Source organism: Ambystoma mexicanum, chromosome 7q (genome assembly GCF_040938575.1).
Source record: "Ambystoma mexicanum isolate Mex_15411 chromosome 7q, UKY_AmexF1_1, whole genome shotgun sequence".
NCBI lineage: Eukaryota > Metazoa > Chordata > Amphibia > Caudata > Ambystomatidae > Ambystoma > Ambystoma mexicanum.
Window position 1 is genome coordinate 5,298,325 of NC_090941.1, and position 22,702 is coordinate 5,321,026.

A 22,702-nucleotide genomic window follows, 5' to 3' on the forward strand; every position below is an offset into this window, starting at 1 on the left:
AACCAGCCAGATATTCAGGAGTTTATTGACATGCTGAATCCGCATAATTCATCCAAAGAAATATTTGCAATGTTTGTCGGCTTTGCCGCCTCCAACTAGAAGCACTGACAACTTCGCCTTCACTCCCCATCTGTGCATCATAGAGACACTGATACAGCATTTCCCTAATACGCAGGTTAACAAACCCAGCACAACCACAATTTGGCATTTTGAAACGCAATTTCTTGATGTATAAGTGCCTTAATATTTTTATTTATTTATTTTTTATTTGTATTTGTTTATGCAAAAACCTTTTACAAAATTTAAAATACCAATTTCCTGCTATTTATCAATTAACATACAGTAATTAATTAAATTAAACAAAACGGCACAAAACACAACACAATACACAACATACATCACCAGCCCCTATTTAAAATAACAATAATCTTTAAATATTACAATGATTAAAAGTAATAATTAAAATTAATCATTAAGCGTACATTTTGTAACAAGCATTCCCACCTCTGTTCCCCATTCTTCTGTCAGTCCATTTATAACGCAGGCAAAATGTACTGTGAGCTCATCTCCATTCAACCCCCAGCTACCAAAGAGCCGAGACCAGTTTGACCTCTACTGTCTCAGAATCTGATAGCATGAAATATAGGGAAGACATACAATGCTATAAGGGGGAGGGGAGAGAATAAGGGATATGTGAGGAAATGGGTATATGCATCCCAGGGCTCAAGTTGAAGTTTGCTATGGTTTATATCCGACTTATGAGATTGCATCTTTCTAACACCTGGACCACTGCTGTGGTTAGTGCTGTGTTGTAGCCCGATATCAATCTATCCCATAGCATTTCCAAGATTATTCCTTCCTCTCCCTCCGTAAACCTAGCAAAGAGGATAATTCTACTTTGCCAGGTGCCCTCACATTCCATCAGAAGATGTTTCAAACTCTGATTACCCGGTGTAGTGCATATGCTGCAAAGTTTGTTTACTTCTTCCACCTTACCCCTTTTAGCTAAAATGTCCCCAGTGTGAACCAGATTGAGACGAATTCTCAAAACGTTTTTCTAATTCTCCAATCTGGGAATTTTACCAGATACCTTAGTAAGGTCCCCAATTTTTTGTCCACCATCAGGAACCTATTCAATGGGGTTTTAGATCTCATATTCTCTGTTGTACATATCCAATCCATGATTTTAAGTGCTCTCTTCCCTTTCAATGGATTTGAAATTAGGGTTTCCAGATATATCCCGGCTTTTGCTAAAATCTCCTTTGTTTTTTGCGCTAAATGGGATAGCATTTTGGATTTACACTCTGTAGAGTGAGTGTTTATGTCCTCATATAGTGTGCCTTTCTGAGGCATAATGATGGACCGATAGAGGGAGAGCAGTCTCCAGTCTGCCAGAGATGACAGTGATTTCAAACCCAATTTGAATCTGAGACTGGACATTGAAAAGCTCATTGGAAGTCCAAGCACTCTTTTCCCGACTGAGCCCTCTAGTTTTTGCCAATTAGTATCCCATAATTGTGGTTTTGCCTCCAATCCGTACAACACCACTGGGGTAACTTTCGCCATATAAAATTTGATTAAAGGGAGAAGAGAGAACTTACAAAGTTTGAAAAGAATCTTTTTCATTGGTGGAACAAGTTGCTCGATTTTCTTCTGTACATCCTGTTCCATCTTTTTTAATGACTGGGAAGCATACATTTTATATCCCAAGTACACCAATTCTTCAGCTCCCAGGATGATTTGGCCGTCTAGTACCTACTTCGAATATTTGACCCGTATACAGGTATGCCTGAACACCACAACTTTAGGTTTCTTTGGTTTATTGTGAGCCCATTCACCTTTGCGTAATTACTCCACCCATTCAAGAGGCATTGGAACCCCACTGCGGTGTTGTCTACCAAGACTGTCATCGGCGTAGGCTAGCCAGCAGACCTTAGTTTTGTTTATCCTTGAACTGGATAACGCTGATCGCTGCAGATATGGGCCCAGGTCTGCTAAGTATAAGTTGAAGAAAAATTATGCCCCCAGGAATCCCTGCCTAACTCCCTTCTCCACTCTGTTAGCATCTGATAAATGTCCTTCCTCATCCAAGTCCACCCTTAATGTTGTATCTCTATCCAATTCGACAAGCATGGATACCAATCCTTCTGGAACCCCCCAATTCCTTAGTTCACTCCAAAGGAGTTTCATTATGACCTGATTGAAGCACCTTACATATGCCCAATAATATAAATAAAGTAAAGCGGCAAAAAAGCCCTGTTGCATATGAAAATTACTGATTTTTACCCAGACGCAGGTACGAACACAGAAAAACAGAAACTGCTTAAGCCTACAGTGGCCCATCAGGATGAGCTACATTTTATTAATGACTGGAGTTTCCTGGTTTTGGAGCTATCTAGCATAAATTTGAAAGACCTTCAAAGTGAGTCACTGATCTAAATAAAATCGGAGTTAGACTGAGTATTATAGTGACTGTATTGGAGGATTTTCCATCTTTTATGACTGAACATCATACTTTGTATTCAACAGTCGGCTCTTACACCGCCCGGCCTTTACCATACTTTGAGGCATGGAAGACCAGTTAAAATGAACAGACCCGTCCATATCAGCACTTAACATGGTTTTAAGTTCTTTTGTTAGTTTATACGATATTAGTGCTGAAATGAAGTCACATACTCTGACTCCACGTGAAAAATAAATAAAGCTGAAATCACCTTAAACAAGTTTTAGGGGCAGAGATACTATATTGGGCACAACATAGCTGATAATGGCTAAGGGGCCATGATTCCCATGTGCCTTGAAGCTAGACTGTGCAGCTGCAAACAGAAAACTGCTGACAGTGGCATACCTAATGAGACAGCCTCTGAGAAGGTTTAGACTGTTTCTGTGTAATTGCCACATAAAAATGGTATGACAAAATAGAAAAATGGGAAGAAAATAAGATCAAATAAACAAAGCTCAAGAAATTTCCTTAGCATTGTACATCTAACTGAATAGGGGGCAAATAAAGTGGCCTCAGATAAGAGGTTAATAAGATTTATGTGTCAATGGGTGTCACGAATCCACAAATGAATCTGATCAGTAATAAAAGATCAAATAAACAAAGTAAACAGTTGTGTCTAAATATGACAGCTGAGGTGCAGAGAAATCAACCTGTGACTAATGTGATACAAGCTGATTACCCCAAACGGACCCACGGACACAGTGGGATTATTCCCCTTGCACACACATGAATCTTGAGAAGATAGTTTGTGTGATGGAATGTCAGACTGGCCAGTTAACTATCAACCAGCAAACACGGGACCAAATAAATTGTGAGAACCCAAGTAATACTGGCATCTGTGTGTCTACAAATAATAGCAGTGTTAGGAGAACCTATTGAAATAATCCTATGATAATCTCGCCAACGCAGCAACTATTATTGGAGTTTGCATTGCAATCTAGTACTATTCTACTGAATCATTCCAATGTTCTAAAGCTCGTTCATGAAGTCCCCTGTCTCCGCCTTTTATTGACTCTAAAGTTGTCATCTAAATGCTTCTGGAGGAAACTGAATCAATTAGGCAAATTGGTTATGATTTATCAGTGTTCTACAGTGACAAGCATGCTGATGATCTGCTAAGAACGAGACACCCATATATAAAAAAGGGGTTGAGGGGCGTATCTCTTAAGATGAAGTGCCATGAGGATTCCTCGTTGGGGCGATCAGTTGAATTAACAAATCCATCTTTTGGTACTAAACAAAAACAGAGATTGGTCATGGCTTTCCTAAACTTTAACAAAAGATTTTAGGAGACAATGGAACAGGCCTTTAATTAAGCAATATGCCCCTTGCGGCGGGGGCATTACTGACTCAGGTAATGTCCTGGGCTGCTCGGGCCTTAACGAAGGCCCCGGGGCATTACCAGAGTCGGTAATGCTCCCGCCGCAAGGGGCATATTGCTATTAGTACACCGGCCCTCAATATCTGCGTGACCGGGGCACTAAAAGCATTTTTTTCTGTCCTGAAACCCTGCAGGGTTTCGGGACAGGAAAAAAAAAAAAACTACCAAGAAAATGGCTGCCGGGAAAGGAAAAACGGAGCCCACTTTCCCTTTCCATGGCGTCCATGGGGAGCAGACGTGCTGGGAACAGAAGTGTTCCCAGCGCGTCCGCTCCCGAAAAAAAAGGAGCAGAAGGTAAGTGAGGTTGGGGGGGCGGGAGGGGAAAGAAAAAAAGTTAAAAAATATAATAATGTACCTGCATTTCTGGCAGTGGACGATGGAAGCCTCCAGCCGTGTGGCGGAGCGGGAATGGAACCGCTCAGTCTCCACACGGCTGAAGACTTCCATCGTCCCTACCAGGGACGAAGGAGCAAGAAGGTAAGTGGGGTGGGGCCGGGAGGAGGGAGGAAAGGGGGGGAGAAAAAAATAAGCCTTACCCGAGTCCCCGGCGGGGGGCGAAGGCAGCCTCTCAGCCGTGGGGAGGCTCGGAGCGGGGATGGCCCCACTTCGAACCTCCTCATTGGCCCAGCCCGGCCTGGTAACGACCTGGCGAGAGCCAATCAAAATGTGTGTTGCATTCTGCTTGATTTTCGCCGGGTACTAATGAAAAATGCTACATGAATAATATGAGGTTACTGTCATGGAATTGGAAGGGTTTCAACATCTTCCTTAATATTAAGTTATGCCACGAACTTAGTGTGTATAACATACTATTATTACAAAAAGTGTGGCTTCAGGCACCAATGGTCCTTGATGGATATGTTATAGCCCAACAACTTGCCACACCCTGCAAGGGTGGTAGACCATCCGGGGCCTTAATCATGGTCATTAAAAAGAATAATCTTAATAAATATGAAATATACCTTATGGTATTCTGGCTCTAAAAGTATATTTTGAATATCTATTGGAACCCCTGGATTTCAAAGATAGCCGGCTTTATTGCTAATATAACTCAAATTATGGACTTGTATATGGAGGATTAGGAATGTAGAAATATCTTAGCAGGTGATTTTTAATTCTGATTGCAAGGCGGCATGGGAAGATAAATATTTAGGTTCAGTTGGGATGCAGAATTGTAATGCAGGAAAGATTGAATATGGTGAAAAATGGATCAATTGTTTTGATGTTTGCAATATGAAAATAACAAATGCTAATGTTAAGAGTGACATTTCCAGGCAAGACCTCCTGGCGTAATAATATGGCATTGTTTATTGATTATGTATTTTTAAAACCACTATGGTTTGATTTGTGTGATGAATTCGAGATCCTGAAAAAAATTTGAGTGACCATGATTTTTTAACTGTAACTTTAAAATTAGTAATTAATAGCAACATTGTGGAGGGGCATGTTTGGAGGGTTTTCTAGGCCGCGTAAATTGGAGCACGTTAGCAAACTCCAAGGCCTGGCCTATACACTTGCTAAGCGCAGAATTGCAATGGGCTGGAAAGCAAACAATAGACCAAAGGTGGAAACTTGGTGGCATGACCTCCTGAAATGGGTGGATGCGGAAACAGTGTTGTGGAGCGAAACAGTCAATAGAGAAGGGGAGGGAGAAACCGAGACATTGATGGCCTGGAGAAACTTAGTAACTACGCTGTCTGAGTCGGTCTTGACCAGTTCAGGAGACTGATTCCCAGAAGATACGGGAGAGGGGGTACCCCCGGATAGAGCAGTGGAAGGTGATGATGGTGCAAAGGCTCGAGACAGTGGGGTGGGTAACGGGAAAACGGTGGACAAATCATGGTACTGCATATAATACCTGGAAGCTATAATTGATGTTCACTGTCTGGTTTTGTTTTTTTCTTCCTTTCTCTCGTTGTTTGTAGTGTGTGTTGGTTGTTTGGAAAAAATCAATAAAAATTGTTTTAAAAAAAAATAATGAATAGCAACATTAACAAGGATATAATGAATTTGGCAGAATGCTCAAAAACCAACAGGATTGCATTAAAAATACTTAATCTGAGACAAATTAGATGTCTATTTGATCATACAAGGCTGGAAGAAAAGATGTATCAATTGACTTCTGATCATTTTACGACTTTGATTACTAATATTTTACAGAAATCTAAATTGGTGAATCCTTCCAAGGTTCCAAACAAAAATGTCACCATTTTGATATGATGGCCATTGCGGTTGGAAAATTGAGTTCGACATTGAAGATATTAAATATCTTATTTTAAAAAAGCATCGAAGTGTAGAATCCCAGGTTCTATTCGACTAAGCAGTTGTTTTAAAAACATTATTTGGATTTGTGGGTGAGTGCCCGCTATGTAGTATTTCAATATATTATTGCTACAAAGACCACTCCTAAATTCTGGAAGCTATCAATTATTATCCCTATATATAAGAAGGGTGACTGTCTGCATCTGGCTAACTATCGACCTATAGCCCTTATAGTTACAAAGAATAAGCTATTTAAAGGGAATTGGAACAATGACTGTAACTTTAGGGAGGTTGAAGAAATATCAAACACTGTTAGGAGGGGATGGGGGAAGCTTTAAATGGTTTCATTATGAATGGTCTCCAAAAAAAAGGCCTGGATTGCTGATTCACCACCTTCCTACGCTGCTTGTGTGGATGTTATACAGTCATTTGACACTGTAAATAGAGACCATTTTGGGCTGAAATTAAACCAGGGTGTTGGAGCCCCTCTAATGAGAACGAACATTGGACAAATACTCTGTTCTGTGGGTTTTCACCCACTCAGGAGGGTCAAAACCACGTTTTAGCTCACTGCACTTTTCACAGTGGAGAAATAGCAATTTGCACATCAGTCTGGTCCCACCCACAAGGGCAGTCCAGCGCCAAAATGCTAGGCAATTATCCTCTGAACAAGAGTACAGCCAGCAATCCCATCCACATGTTTTAGCCTTGTTTGGCCTCCTCATGAGGTGAAGCTTAGCCTCTCTAAGGCACAGTGAGCAAGTGATCCACGACTGGATTACCCTGGGTAACTTCGGGTGTAACCCCGAGTTTTACAAATTAAACAAGGGCGTGAGAGCCCCTCTACTGAGAATGATGAACATGGTTCAAATACCCTTTTCTATGGGATTATTTCCACTGCGGGGGGGGGGGTCTACAACCACGTTTTAGCCCACTGCAACCATCAGAGAGGAGAATTATCCATTTGCATATCATTCTGGTCCCACCCACAATGGCAGTCCAGCAACGAAATACTATGCATTTCTCCTTTGAACAAGAGTACCACCAGCACCAACATGCATAGCATGTTGGTGCTGGACTGCCCTTGTGGATGGGACATACAGCAAACAGTTCAATCCCGTTGCAAATCAAAAAAGCTCTCCTACAGAAAGATTGGTGTGACACTATCAAGAGGATTCAAACATGTACACAATATAACAGTTTCTCACTAATTGATAAGCCTATTGGATAATTACCAACTTATTTATGATGTCCTAGAAGTCCATGTTTACGCTTTCATTTCAATGTGACTTCGACTGGTGAAATTCAATATTTGCGATCTAAGAATAGCGACTGTGCAAATTAATGAGTACTTTGCAAAAAAAGAATGCGTAAAAAATGTAAAACATCGATAAGAAATGTATATTTAAAACATCTTATTATTAAGTTTCAGTAAGTAAACGTACAGGCAGAAAACACTTCCCCTTTCACTCCAACCCCCACAGCCTCCCCAAAAAAACTGTGGCGGTAGAGTGCATCAGAAAAAACATAAGGTAACAGTAAGTTAGGTAATTATACATTGGTACATGAACAGAATGGTAGTTCATATCGTGCCTATAAAATAGTGTTAGCAATTTCGGCTTCAGAGGTCGTAGCAGACTGTCTCGGCTCAGATATATAACTCCGAAATGTGGACCAATAGTCCAGTGGTCTGTTGCTGGCCGGTAGGGAGGCCGTGTATTTTGTGCCTACTCTCACACAGTCATGAAGGAGAACCATTCACGGAAATTGGGAGCTGAGCACTTCCCCCAAGATTTAGCCACAATGTACCTAGCACCAACAGCCTGCCAGTCGTCCCTCAGTTTTAGAACCAGAGTCCGTAGCTGCAAGCAGCGAGAATTCCGGCGAGTATTGCCACAAGGCTCCCAGCATGGCTGCCATAGCCACCTCGACCGCAGACCAGAATGGCCCGAGGGCAAGACCAAGCAACGTGTGAAAAGTCAGCAGTATCTTTAGCACGTCTGTTACACACAGGTAGCGTTTTTGGGATCAACTCTGTGCAGCCGTGCTGGAGAATAATATACCTGATGAATAAATGTATAATGAACTAAGCGCAGGCGATTATTCAAGGACACAGATTTTGTTTGTTGCAAATCCCTTGTGGATACCAGTGCTTTAGCATTGGGGGATGTTGTGATGTGCTGTAAGAAAGAGTGGCTTGCAGGGGGTGCGGGTAGTTAGGCCAGAGAGTTTTAAGCACCCCCCGAAGGTTGAAGTACAAAAACAGTCACCAAATTCCAATTGCCTCTAGACTTCAGGGCCTCCCAGGTGACTAAGCAGCCATCGACCACGAGGTCCCCTACAGAATGGATCCCCAGGGCCTCAAAGTGTGTACAAAATATCTTTTGTGGGTCAGTGGGATTCCACAGACTCCATGTATAGCAAAGGAAGATGTATAAAGAATAACGTCACCCTTCAGGTGACTTCACCGGAGAGAGGAGACTTTCATTGCAATCTCTCTGCAGATCTTTGTGTCCCTCACCTCCCTCGGAGCCTCCCATTACATTTTTTTGGCCAAGAACGGCAAGAGGGGTATGTTTTCTGCAGTGATCAGAGTCCGGATGCCGTTTTGTGAATTTTAACATCATTTGTTGGCCATAACAAAAATCATTATGGAGAAACGCACGCTGCACCAGCTGATTGCTCACATCATACACCAGCCATTTCCACCCTTTTTTTTGTTTTCTCAAAACGCGGAGTGCAGCATGCCAACAGCATTTAGGGCCTGATTGCATTGGCCTGCTTTGTTGTTCCGGCACTGCTTGGCCCTTCCATCATGGCCGCCACTTTGTGATTCATTCTGCAGGCACCCCTCCTGCCCTGCTTTCACCCTTCTGTTCCCTGATTGGCTGGCTTTTTTTTCTTACCCAATCAGGGGTTACAGTCAGGCTTCAGCCGGCCCCTGTCTGCTCCCTGTCCACTGCCGGTTCGCTGTGTGAGGACTTTCTGCACCCCCTTACAAAAGCACTGAGGATGTCACTCTCAAACTCTTCAGTGGTGCCTGAACTACCGGGACTTCATCTCCACAACAATGGGTTAGTCTCCTCTAACGCAACACTCTCCTATCCCCTGACTTTTGCTCCCTCTCACCATCCCTCCTGGTCTCCCACTCTTACAGCCTGTGATTGCACTGTGTTTTCACCTACTGCTACCAATTTCAATTTAGCTGTGTTTTCACCTACTGCCACACATTTGAGTTTACCTGTGTTTTCACCTACTGCCACAAATTTCAGTTTAGCTGTGTTTTCACCCACTGCTACCACTTTGAATTTAGCTGTGCCCTTGTGGCTGTACTGTGTGCCCTTGTGGCTGAACTTGGTTGGCCCAGTGACTGCATTGTGCTACTCTGCCCCACTGTTCCTATCCTGCTACCCCCTCTGCTTCCCCCCTCTCTCCCTACTTCACCAATGGCGCTCTCTGTTTCTTCTATCTTCTCTAACTGTTTCTCCATTGACTATCCTTCCCTTCTCACTAGGTCTGGCAGGATGAAGTTCAAAAGGGATACCTTGGTCTCTAACCCTGGTCTCCCCATCATTGACACCTATACCAGCGCTTCCTCTAGACAGTCTCTCACCGACATTCTCTTTGTCGTTCCCTCGCCCAGATCTATGGACTCTTCATATGGGCTCTGTGCTCTCTCCTTTCTCCTCTTCTCCCATGAATGGTGGTACCTCCTGGGAGGCTCTCCTGGCCCCCTTGCACTCCTCTAAGGTGATCATTAATGTCTACCTGAATGGCACCGTCTTGGTCCAAGGCCATCATGCCAACCTTCTCCTCTTTGATAGACGTTTACCACTCGTCATCAATTTCCTTTCCTCTCCCGCTGTCCCTACTCTCCCTTCCTCTGCTTCCTTGCCTCCCTGATCTGCCCCTGTTAGGCTACCTTGCCCTCTCCTACTCCCCCCTCCCTTGAGTTCTGTCTACACCTCCGCAGGGCGTACCTCTGATCTGTACCCCTCCCCGGAAAGCAACCTTCTCCATATTGTCACTCTCAACTCTCGCTCAGCTGTCAAACATGCCTTTGACATCTGCCGCCTCTTGGAAGAACTTGAACTTGATGTCCTTGGTCTCACCGAGACATGGTTCACAGCCAGCTCTGTCACAAGCTTTGACACTCTCCTTCCTGACGGTTACAAGATCCACTCTGCACCCAGATCCACCCGGTCCGGAGGGGGTGTAGCCCTGATCTTCACTGAGTGGATTCCTGCTTCTGTCATACCTATGCAGACCTACTCCTATTTCGAATGCCTTGTCTGCAGGCTTTCTTTCTCTCCTGGCCACTCTCTTACCATGGCTAATATACTTAATCTGTGAGTGGGTGGACCTCTCCTCCTCCCTCCTGGCCTCAACCACTGAACTCCTCCTTCTTGGGGAAATCAACATCCATCTGGATGCTCCCTCTTCCTCCTCTGAACTCTTTTGTGACCTCTGCAATTCTCTCTTTCTATTCTCCCCTCTAGCCTGACTCACTCTGCAGGGCACACGCTGGAGGTTTTCATCTCCTCTGACCTCCCCCTCTCCATCCCTCTGACCACTCCCCTCTCCTGGAGTGATCACTCCCTCCTTTCCTCCCATCCCTCCCTCTCTACCCCTAAGCCAACTCCAACACTTCCACTTACCTTCTTGGTCATTTGACCCATGAAGCATGTGTCAGTTGAGGCTTTCGCTGCCACTTTCTCTCCCCCCTCCCCTCCTCCTCTGACCGACTCACATACTGACGCAGCCCTTTCCATGCTCTATTGTTCTGTCTTCGATACTCTTGATGTTCTTGCCCCTGTCATGAGGATCCGCTTGAAGACAAAAGCCAAGTGCAACTCTTGGTATGACTCTGACCTAACCTAGCTACCCTTAAACGCAATTGTAGGGTGGCTGAGAGGAAATGGTGGGCTTCTTGTACATCCTCTGACAAACTGGACTGCCACCTGCTCCAAAGGCATTAACGGCTCCTTGTCCGCACTAAGAAGAGAGCCCACATCCAAGCCTGCGTCTCTGCAGCATCTAACAACTCGGCGAACTCTTTAAAATCTGCAAGGAGCTGGCCAGCCCTGCTGCAGTCTCTACCTTTCCTGTCGCCTCCCATGCCCTTTGCTCGGCCCTTGCCTCTCATTTAATCTAAAAAAAATCAGGACATCCTGTCCACCCTCCCGTCCTCTGCTCCTCTTCCCCCTTCTCTCTCAGCTACCTCTGGCCCTCCTGCAGCCCCCCTCCTCTCTCTTTCTCTTCCTTTCCTCTGTTCTCCCCTGACGAGATTTCCAGACAAGTCTGATCTATGAAAGTCTTGTCAAATCAGGTTCATCCCTGTTCGTCCAAAACCATCAAGGACCACATTGACACCCTTTCTACTGCTCTGGCTGACTTCTGCAACCTCTCCTTCACCTCTGGAGCCTTTCCCTCCCCTCTGAAGCAGTCTTGTGCACCATCTTCTCAAGAAACCGACAGCCAACCCCTCATGCCCGGCTAACTATTGCCTGATCTCCATCACTCCTTTTCTGGGCAAACTCCTGGAAGAGCTGGCCATCTCCCAGCTTAATCTTCAAACCAATTCTGTTGGTTGTCTCCATGACCATCAGTCTGGCTTCAGAGCTGCCTGAAGCAAAGAAACTGCTCTCCTGAACATTCATGAAGACCTGCTTTGCAACCTCGACTTGAACATCCCCTATATCCTCATCCTACTCTATCTCTCTTCTGCCTTTGACACAGTCAACCATGCCATCCTGCTCAACCGTCTCTGTGATAACCTGGGCATCATCGGTCAGGCCCTGGCCTGGCTGACCTCTTTCCTCTCTGATCGACCCTCCCAGGTCTAACTTGGGTCCTTCCTCTCCTCTATCTCACTCTCTACCTGTGGTGTTCCCCAGGGGTCTAACCTCTCTCCCTGGCTTTTCAGCCAATCCCTGGCACCCCTTGCCCACCCATTGCCGCTCTCTGCTCCAACTTTCAGTGCTATGCAGATGACACTCAGCTCGTTTTCAGGCTTCTCTCTGCCACATCTTCTTATTCTCTCATCTCCGACGGTCTACTATCCAGGAGTGGTGTGCCACCAATGATTTCTGCCTTAATGTCAGTAAGACAGAGATTCTCCTCATCGGCACAACTTCATCGTCCTTTCCTGTCACTCTGGCCAGCCAGCCGCCCGCTCTTGGCCCTTGGCCCTCTGCCCTCTTCCTGCTCCCACCTATGAGGCTAAGAAGCTCTGGGTCATCTTCGACTCCACACTCTCCTTTTCTCCTCACATCTTTAAGAAGTCAAACTACCAACTGCACCTCCGCAGAGGTATTCTTCCTTTCCTCGCCTTCCCCCAGAAGCTCACTGTCTCCAGAGCGCTGCTTCTCTCTAGGCTGGACTACTGCAACAGCCTCTTTCTAAATCTGCCTGCTTCTACTCTCCGCACTCTGCAACTCATCCAGAATAGGACTGTGAGACGTGTCCTTAGCCTCAAGCCTTGGGATCGTATCTCTCCAGCCCTGAAATCTCTTCACTGGCTCCCAGTGGCTGCAAGGATTAAATTCAAGACCCTTTGCATCATCCACAAGGCTTTCTGGGTCCTGGGTCCATAATACCTTCAATTCTCCCTCTTTAAATACCTTCCTACTGAATTTCTTCGCTCTTCCACCTCCAACTCCCCCAGGGTCTGTCGCTTCTCCAAGTGACAAGTTGGGGGTAGAGCTCTTTCCTCGGCTGGGGCTTCCCTCTGAAACAGACTCCCGGCCTCTCTAAAACATGAGAACCATCTTCAGTTCCGGAATCACCTCAGGACCTTTCTCTTTGTTTCTGCCTTTGCTCTTTCTCTCCCCTACTGATCTGTCTGCTTTGGCACCGGGCACCTGGTTACCCTCTGATTTTTGGGACCAGGTCCCTGCTCACCGAGCCACACACACCAGCACTGCCTCCGGCAACCCTTGCAGTTGGGTCTGTATCTGTAACCCTACAGTCCCCATTACTGCACTTATTAGACACCCCTTGTCTGCGCTTTAACCATGCATTTACCACCTTGCTGACTGCACTACCAGTTGTTGTTTTATCCCTTGCTCGCTGTCTTGTCCTCCCTTGTTCTCCTCCCTTGCCTCGTCACGCTCTGAAACCAATGTTTGAGCATGATACAAATAAAATATCATTTGAATGCCCACCATTTTTTGCCACTCCCTACATGTCACCTCTATTGACTGTATCTCCTGCCAATTGCTTGCGATTGGGCCATACCACAACAGTCCCCTAAGGTCCTCTGGGAACATAATCCCTTTTTCGAGGGACGCATGGGGGAGGTCATTTGAGGGAGACCACCACCAGTATGAATACTGAAGTTGAGAAGCCAGGAAATACAAGTACAACTCTGGATATTACAGGCCACCCAACTCATACAGCGCCATCAGCAATTCGTAGGAAATTCTCTAAGATTGTTTCCCTGCCCATATCAAACATATCAGTTTACGTACCCCGGACCAGAATTCGGCGTTATTAAAAATGTAAATTAACTTGGGGAGGATAACCATTTTAGCCAGGGATATCCGGGTGGCTTGTGACAAGGGAAGATGCAACTCTGCATTAGAGTTTCGTTAGAACAGTCATATAGTTCTCCTCGAGCAGGTCTATTGGGGAGGTGGTGACGTGTATACCAAATATTGAATGCCCAGTGGACACCACCTGAAATCTGTTCATATCTCGTCTTGGGAGACCACAGGGGTCAAGGGCAACACCTCAGATTTGGACCAATTTATCTTCAGGCCGGAGACGTCCCCGAATTGTTGGATGGCTCTAACGACTGGAGTAAGGTTTTCCATAGGGTACTTGATGTACAACATGTCATCCGCCTACAGTGATGTAATGGAGACAAGAAACACTTGTGTACACGTGCAATACAAATAAAATATATATCATATCATATCCTGACCCTGCGGTGGATATGGTATTCCCTAAGAAAACATGCAAGAGGGTAATGGCGAGGGCAAAGAGGATAGGTGACGGGGGGCAACCCTGTCTCGTGCCCCGGGACGGGGGTAATATACTCCGAAATAATTTTGTTTGTGTATATCGCAACTTGGGTTTCCTCATATAGCAGTCACACCCACCGGAGATAGTGCAGGCCCAGACCGGAGTGTCTAAAGACTTTAAATAGGAAGGGCCATTCCGTTTCCGGGTTCACGAGCATGAATAGCCGCCTCAGGTTGTTTTGTGTGGACCTACATGGGATGAATAATACCAGGACAGGCTTATATGGGAGGAGCCGATCGGCCAGGACTTTGGCCAACATTGTATTATCCCTGTTGACGAAGGACATGGGGTCTGTTTGAGGAGCATTTTATTGGGTACTTAACCTGTTTCACCAATACCGTTACGATAGCCATTCTGGTGGATTCCGGTAGAACTCCCTGGGAGAATGCTTCATCATACATGCAAAGTAAATGAGGAATTAGTAATTCATATTCTTTGTATAGCTCTGTAGTGATCCCGTCCGTTCCGGGAGCCTTCCCGCTCTATCCATCTCTTATATTGCGCCACATGGCTAAAGGCCTCAGGGCGCTCACATGATAAACAGAGAACCGTTGGGGAGAGAAAGGATAGTTTTGCGAATTTCCGCCTCTGAGGGAGATCTATTGTGCTGTTGCCCAAGTGCAGGATCTGTCAGTGCAGGATCTGTCCACCCCAGGGCAACATGGTCCAAATACTGAGCTATGGAGTCATGTCCTACTTGTAGTTGTGATGAATATAGGCATTTATAATAGCGAGCGAATATCTTGTTAATGTGCAAGGGGTCCCTACTCGAGGACCCATCAGAACATTCAATCTCTTTGATATCCTCAGAGTGGCGTTCCTGTTTAATCGCCCATGCCAAAGTCCGGCTGGGACGGTCTTCCTCCCTGTGGGCGGTCGCCCTAATTGGGTCCCCCAGGAATATCTCCTTCCAGTCCATAAGGAGATGTATATTGTTGTGCTTGTACCTAATATCCTCCCAAGTTGTCGGGGAATCCCCCGCCCACAGTTTTAGTTCCAAATATTTCAATGCTTGCTCTTTACTAGAGATGGATCTGCGGATAGATTTGAGTACCCAACATTCTCTGGACATACAGCAGCCCCTAATATACACTTTGAAGGCCTCCCACAATATCCTAGAATCGGGGATATACTGTGCATTGGTCTCAAAATAGTGGTGGATGTTCTGCCTGATGTTTCACGGAAGAGGGCATCCTCTAGAGTCCGGGCCCTAGAGCCCCAACGCATAATTTCTGGGGCGCTGGAGGACAACTGAATAGGACTTTCACTGGGGAGTGGTCTAACAGGGAGCGGCGCAGGACATAAGCCTTGGTGGCAGCCTGCTGTAAATTTAATGTGGCCATTACATAGTCAATTCTTGATGAGCTGGCCTGCACCCCTGAAAAAAGGTATATTCCTTAGCTGTGAGATGGAGCACCCTCAAAACGTCATACAGTCTATGGTATTTGGCAACGTCAAGCCATGTTGTCGCCGCTTTTTGGGTAGTGTGGACTGGTGTGTTGTAGATCTTTGCAAGTTTAGTGTCAGTGCTAAGTTGGTCACCTCGCCAGATGATGTCGTAGTCTTGAAATTGATTGTTTATTTATTATGCACCTACCCACAAGTGTTTAAAAGTGCAACCATGCATGGTAGGGGAAAGACAGGGGGAAGACAAGACAACAGCCTTACTAGGCATGGTACATTCAGATCATGTGGGTGAACAGAACAGGAAGAGCATTGGGCAAAAGGGACCAAATGTGCCCAGTTCTGTCGAAACATGGGTTAAGTGCAGAGATATACCACTCTCATGGGTCGTAACTGAAGTGCAGTAGTGCAAGGCTTGCGGGCAAGTGCAGGAGACTGGCGAGGAAAGCGTGGGACCTGTGAGGTTCTGAAGGTAGACAAGGCAGCCAGTCAGCAAAACTGAGCAGAAGTGGAGGCTGGAGAGCGAGAGAGCAGAGAGAGGTGGTTAGCAGGGGAGAGGGTGATAGGAGGAGGAGGATGCAAAGAGGAAAGTCTTGTAGGTTATTAGCACAACTTTGAAAGAAACCAGGAGAGTTTGTGTTTGGGGCGTATATATTTATTATAAGGATTCTGAACATCGGGACCTCCCCCGCAAGTAGGAGGAATCGAACCTCGGTTCCCCGATATTTTCATGAAGTTTGAAGGCCAGTGTACGATGTATGTATGTAGCGACTCCGCGAGAGTGTGTGGTGAAGGAAGAACCATATCTGTGAATCCGCCACCCAGGCATATTGGGAGGCTCACCGTTTCGGGCCAGATGCCTCTCTTGCAAACACATAATGTTTACACCATGATTCCTGGCATAATTAGCTATGAGCCAGGATGTCTTGTGATTCATGAAACCCTGTATATGCCAGGATATCAGTAATATATTGTCACATACTTTTGCGCTACAAGAAGACATTGAAGTTTACCAATTATACTGCAGGGCAGGACTGAGCCATCCCTCAATAGCGCCTTGCCCTGTCGAAGTCCATACATTAAGTGCCAATGGAAAACACATATACAAAAAATTGTTGCACTCTCATTGCCACCCTCAAACTTCCGCAACCAAACCCTAGTCAGTAAAATGCCATCCCTACCCCCCCCCCCACCCATGCCAGAAACCAGAACATACCGGCCTTAAGCACCCATCCCGCTAGTACCTGTCAGAGCCAGAGAACTACAAGGCCCGCAGTTGCTGCGGGAATGCGGTGCTGTTGGCAGCCGAACGGCTCAGAGTGGCTCGTGCTCCAACCAAACATTGATTCCTTCCTGGAGTGTTCGAGTTCCAGCTATTGAGCCCGATCAATCTTAGCAAGTCTGGTCATGGGACTAACAGGGACCAGGGGAGTGGGATGGTGAGCCAACATGATCCGGCAACTCCATAGCAAACCATTCCGCCGCCTCCGCTGTCGTGAAGAACAAAGCTTTGCCCATGTGTAGAACACAGAGCATGGCTGGGAATATCATTGCATACCGAATGTTCTTCCGCCTTAGGATGTTCTTCCCCATCTAAAAGGTCCTCCACTGCTCCTGTACCCGAGGACTGAAATCTGGGAATAGTCAGATTGTGGCAGACCCCCAGCGGAGGTCGCCCTTTTCTCTGGCTGTCCTCAGTAGGACATCTCTCATGGTAGTTAAAAATGTGTGCGATAAGAGCGTTGAGGGTGCCGGGTGGTGGTCTGGATGCCAGGGAGTGCTGCACCCTCTCAGCAAGGAACATCTTGGACATCGGGGGTGAGCCAGCACTTCCATGATGGTTTTTTCAACAAATTGTTCCACGTTTGTGATGGCGGTGGACTCCGGAATGCCGAGTATGCAAATATTGTTGAGCCTTGACCTGCCCTCGAGGTGGTCGTTTTTTGCCCTGATTTTCTTGAGTTTGTTGTAGGCAGGAGACCCCTCTTTGTAGGCCAGCAACCTTGTCCTCACCTTCGCTAATTCTGGTTTCTGGTGGCTCAGTCATGCGCCCGCATAATTGATCGATTTGCACTCTCCACCTTGGAAGTCAGGGCATCTATTTTAGTGCCAAGGGAGTCTGTGCTATTTTTAAGAGCCATCAGAGTGTTGTTGAGGGCTGCAACATCCAGCTGCAAGGGGCATGGAGCAGGCAGTTGAGGAGGCGTTGGAGTGTCCGTATTAGCAAACTTGTCCAATTTCTGTTGTTTTTTGGGGTTCATCGTGTCCGCACCCCAAAATGACACGGAAGTAAGGAGATCAGCGAAGGTACCTTATGGTGGCAGCAGGCCGGGCAGTGTATCGTTTAGTTCAGGCAGCCCATATGTTTTCAAAGCACAGCCCGTGCTGCACTAGCGCAAACTGCACGACGTGTATTCCAATTATGACTGTCTGCAAGCTGTGCGTGGGGTGTCATATAAAGTAGTTGTGACACTGTATTCACGGCCCTGAAGCAGTGAGTCCAGGAGTCCGGCTGGCCAGATGAGGGATGAGATTGAGGAAGGAGTGCAGGTCGCCAGACATTTCTCCAGACTTGGGCAGACAGACTCCAGGAGCCCAATTGGCAGCAGCGTGCAAAAGAGCCTGCAGTTAGAAGAGGTAGGTAACGGAGATGTCCTCAGAGTAGCCCATGTCAGCGGGCCCCACAGCAGGAGGTAGGAGTCGGACGGTGCCGGCAGCAATGTCGGGATCAACACAGTGGATAAGGCACAGCCCATGTGCCACGCCGCCCCATTAAGGAAGGAGCTGACCTCCTTCCGGTGAGCACAACGCAGCGGCCTCCTGGGCACCCGCTGACCACAGCACAGAGGGGTGGGGGGCGGATGAGGGGCCGGCGCAGACAGTTCTGTGCAGTGCCGGGGCCGGATGGAAAGAAAGCTCCTCACTTCCTTCAGAAGGGTGCTTGACAGAGAGAGAGTCCGGCGGCCCCAGGACACAGGAACACCTGCCGTTCACACCTCTGGATGCTAAGAGGCGGGTGGTGACAAGCTACCTGACGATTATGCAGGATACTTGGGCGGTTCGGTGCACCAGTGACAGTGACTCCCACCTGCGGTCCCAACGGGCAAATCGAGTGCAGGAAGGCGAGGATATTTAAAGGATGGTGGAGCCACAGCCGGAGCTCTTTAAGGCGGTGGCCACCTTCGGCTTTTACGCAACAGCGCCTCCAAATGTAAAGCATCTATTTCATTGTCCAACTTTGCCAAATTTGAGATCGCTGTTTTTTGGTAAATTCATAGATAATCTGTTGCTTCCAACCCCAGAGTTCGGGGCGGGGGTAGTTGTCAAGTAAGTGGAATTTAGGTTCTGTTGTCAATAGCTGTTGTAACATTTAAATGCCGAATCAATCTGATGGAGATTAGATGGTCAAAAACTGTTTTGTACTAGACTGCTATGATATTGCAGTTGTTAAGGCACTTGCACTTTTAGCAATTGGAACTGGTCTGTACTACTTAGGAATTTGTATCTTGGTAGTTTTATGATTGTAAGTTTGGCGTAATGAACATCTAGATGAAATATGTAGGAAAATGATTATCGTGTATATAGTGTGTTGTATAATTTTTAAGGTTATTTGCATTGTTCTTTTCTATTTGTGTAACGTAATTGTAAACCCATTCACAATAACAAAAAAAAAGAAAACATGATGCAAGGCGCTTTTTCCATGCTTAGCCATTTACAAAGTGCTTTTGATTTCTGTGGGATACTATTGATACCCATCTGTGTGACAATGTATACAATTTAAATCTTTGGACTCAAAGTGTTTGAAATTAAACGATTGAGGTGATCTCCCACTTCGAATAATATATTGCTGATACCCAGAACCTGATCGTAACCACAAACATGTAGCTCAATCCACCTTCACAACGTCAGGCACAAAACCCACCCAATTTGTTTTTTTACAGAAGAGGTCAAAGAGCAAGGAAGAGACCCACATTAGATTAACAACTTTGTGCATTGAGGTCGGGCTCTAGAGTTTCAAAGAGGAATGAGATAAAAGAAGGATCAAAAAGGAAGAAACAGCGAGACAGAGAAGGAAGAAGAAAAGTCGACAAGCAGTAAGAAAAAAATAGAAAAAAGGACAACACAGGTGAACGTAGGAACCAGGTAGACTCCATACTAAACAAGCATTGGTAAAGTCAATAGTTTGGTGTTTGCAGTTCATTCCATTATATATTTAGAATAGGGAAAGGAAGGAGTTATGACAGTGCAAGGGGAGGGGGGGGGGGAATTACTGCTTTGTCCTTGATGGCAAGTAAAGAATTCCATGTCACGTTAAAGTATATGCGGACTGTCAATATTTTTTTTCCTTATCATTTTTATGAACTTTTTCAATTATAACATTACAAACAAACTCCCTTCTTGCCCCCGTCCGGTCCGGTCGTGAGCTCAAGCACCTATTGTCTGCTCTTTCCAGGAGCACCGACTTTTGAGACCCATTTCGGCTAGCTTCCACCTCTGTTTGTTCCGACTACTTGTGTTTTTAAAGTACGAGCTCTATGCCCTTACAATAGCCCCAGCAGTCTAGCTGTTTTCGGGCAACAGGCCTCTCTCGCCTCTTCCTTGAGGTATTCCATTAAAATTGCCCCATCTGCTAGAAAGCCTTGATGATCTCCTCATAGTGAGTAGGACGCCCATTCCATAGTCACAAAATTCCACACTTTGCCCACCCAATCATGTTCCAGTGGAGGATCCTTTGATTTCCATTTTTGCGCCACAGACCGGGCACCCGCTATCATTAGAATAACATAAACCTTACGCTCCATTTTGGTGGGTAGGTCTCCAAGGTGCGCGCCTATTCCAAGAAGTGTCAGCCCCATGTGCCCAACCTCCTCTATCCCCAAAGTCCTCCTTAGTGCTTCTGAGATTGTGGCCCAAAAGGACTGAATAAGAGGGCATTCCCACCAGATGTGGCTGCAGGTCCCTACCATGTCACATCCCCTCCAACACTTTTATGACGTTGTGTTGTAGATTTTGTGTAGCCTTTCTGGCTTTGCCATTATAACATTAGCTTTATCCAGATTTCCTGGAACTGGAGAGATCGAATCAACTTGGGAATGTGAGCCCTACTTTGTGATCATTCCCCTTCCTCTATTGGAATACCTACTGATTTTTCCCACTTTTCCATGTATTTCCTCCCCCCCCCCGGTTCTTCCCCTTGTTTAGCCAATGCATAGATGGCCCCCACCAGGTGTGCTTTTCCCGAGTCCCTTGTGAGATAGCTTTTGAATGGGGTTAAAGCTTGCGTTGCCCCTTCCCTCACTGGCTACTGCAGCACCCAATGCCGAATTTGGGCATATCGGAATCTTTCCCCCTCCCCCACCCCAAAGTAATTTCGACATTGGTTGAAGTATTTAATGTCGGCTCCCTCAAACATATCCCGAATTTTGGGGCATCCCCCTTCCTGCATCTGTAAAACCCCTTCCTTGTCATCCCTGGGTAGAATTTTGGATTGTTGAAAAGTGCAGTGCATGGAGAGGGAAACATGGTGAATTGGGCTCGCTTCGCCAGTATATCCCAGTCCTTCCCCACCACTGATATAGTATGACACTGTTATACACGGTTTCCGGCCTATCGCCAAAACACTGTGGCCATGTTCCCTCCTACAACCGCCTCATCCATCCCCCTCCATACCTTTTCTTGGTCATCCCTCAGCCTATCCCTTACCACTCTTACTGTGTTGCGTGGTAATATACTCGGAAGTCTGGTTGGCCCATTCCCCCCCTTATTTCTAGGCATCATCATGACTCGCCTTGCTAACCTCCGTTTTTTCTGATTCCAGATGAATCTCCCTGGGCACATTTCTTAAGGGTTTGGAAGAAAGATGGGTTTCTTCTCTGCGCTCATACGCTGGCAAATCTGCTGCTTTTCAGGATGACTGTGGCTGCGGTAGCTCTGCTACCGGTACTCCGAAGGTCCCCCAACAGTGCCTGCTGCGTCTCTCCTGGCCTTGTGCTATGCCAGTATGTAGTTGCGAGCGGCTGCCTGGAAACTCCTGCTTTCTCCAGCACTTTCCTTTCCCATGCTGCTTCCTTCTCCGGTTCTGCCTTTCTCTATCTCTTTCTTCTTCTGGAGTGCTGTGAGAAACCAGAAGGTGTCTTATCCACTAGTCCCCGGGATCTGTCATCCAGGTGGCCAGGACAAGGCCATCGCTTTTGGATCCAGTTCCTGGGGGTGGACCAGTGAGGGAGGATCACCTGGGTGAGGGGTCTTCGGGGAGTGCGACGCCAGATGGTGAGACTTGGTATCCCCTTCCCTATAACATCTTTATTCTAGGTAGGATATTTAGGAACTCCACCCCCCACACCCCTTACAACATGAACACTTTCACACAGACAGCCCACTATGAGAGAAAACAGACCAATGGACTTAACACCCGAGCAGTATACCTGACATGTGCGAATACAATGGTCAGGCGAGGTCAGGCAATTACTGACCATCACACACACACACCTGATTTCCATTAAGCTTCCTCACACAAATAAAAGTCTGAGCGAGGCAAAGCACATGAGGAAACAGCAGTTTCGAGATGGCAGCTGAACGAGAGAAGAAAGACGGCAAAATAGAAGGGGATTGCAAGCAGGGAAGTTCCCTTGAACTTTTCGACAAGGAACCATTACTTTCCAGAAACCTTGAGAATCGAAAGCGTAAGACTAGTAAACCAGGCTGAAGAATCCTGCATTGTGTGTCGGATATACCTGGGGCCCTCCCGTGTCAATAATCAAGGCTGGGAGAAGCACCAGCCACTGTGACACCGTGCATGGGTCCAAGAACAAAGCAGCATCAGTGAAATCAACACAGCCGGTGAGTTGGAGAGACCGATACAAGACCGGTCTGTTTTGAAGCCAAGGTTGCAAGCAGCTATATTGTATGACGAGTGATGGAACGAACATTGTTTTTTTTTTATAACATGTTTTATTGTCTTCATGTTACAATATAATAACATATACATTTACAAACATAAAACTGTGCATACATGTGGTGGAGCTACATGAGGGACCGCTGCCTATATGCAGACCAATGTAGAAACACAAGTGAGGTTAGGAATACAGTAGATATTAACCATATCAAGTGTCCATTAACATTTC

At 46.2% G+C, this 22,702-nt stretch overlaps 1 protein-coding gene across 2 annotated transcripts in view; it reads left to right on the forward strand.

The window, feature by feature from the left end:
- Positions 1 to 22,702, forward strand: part of CRYBG3 (crystallin beta-gamma domain containing 3) — a 2,312,058-nt gene that overhangs the window by 878,925 nt on the left and 1,410,431 nt on the right. The window lies entirely within an intron of this gene.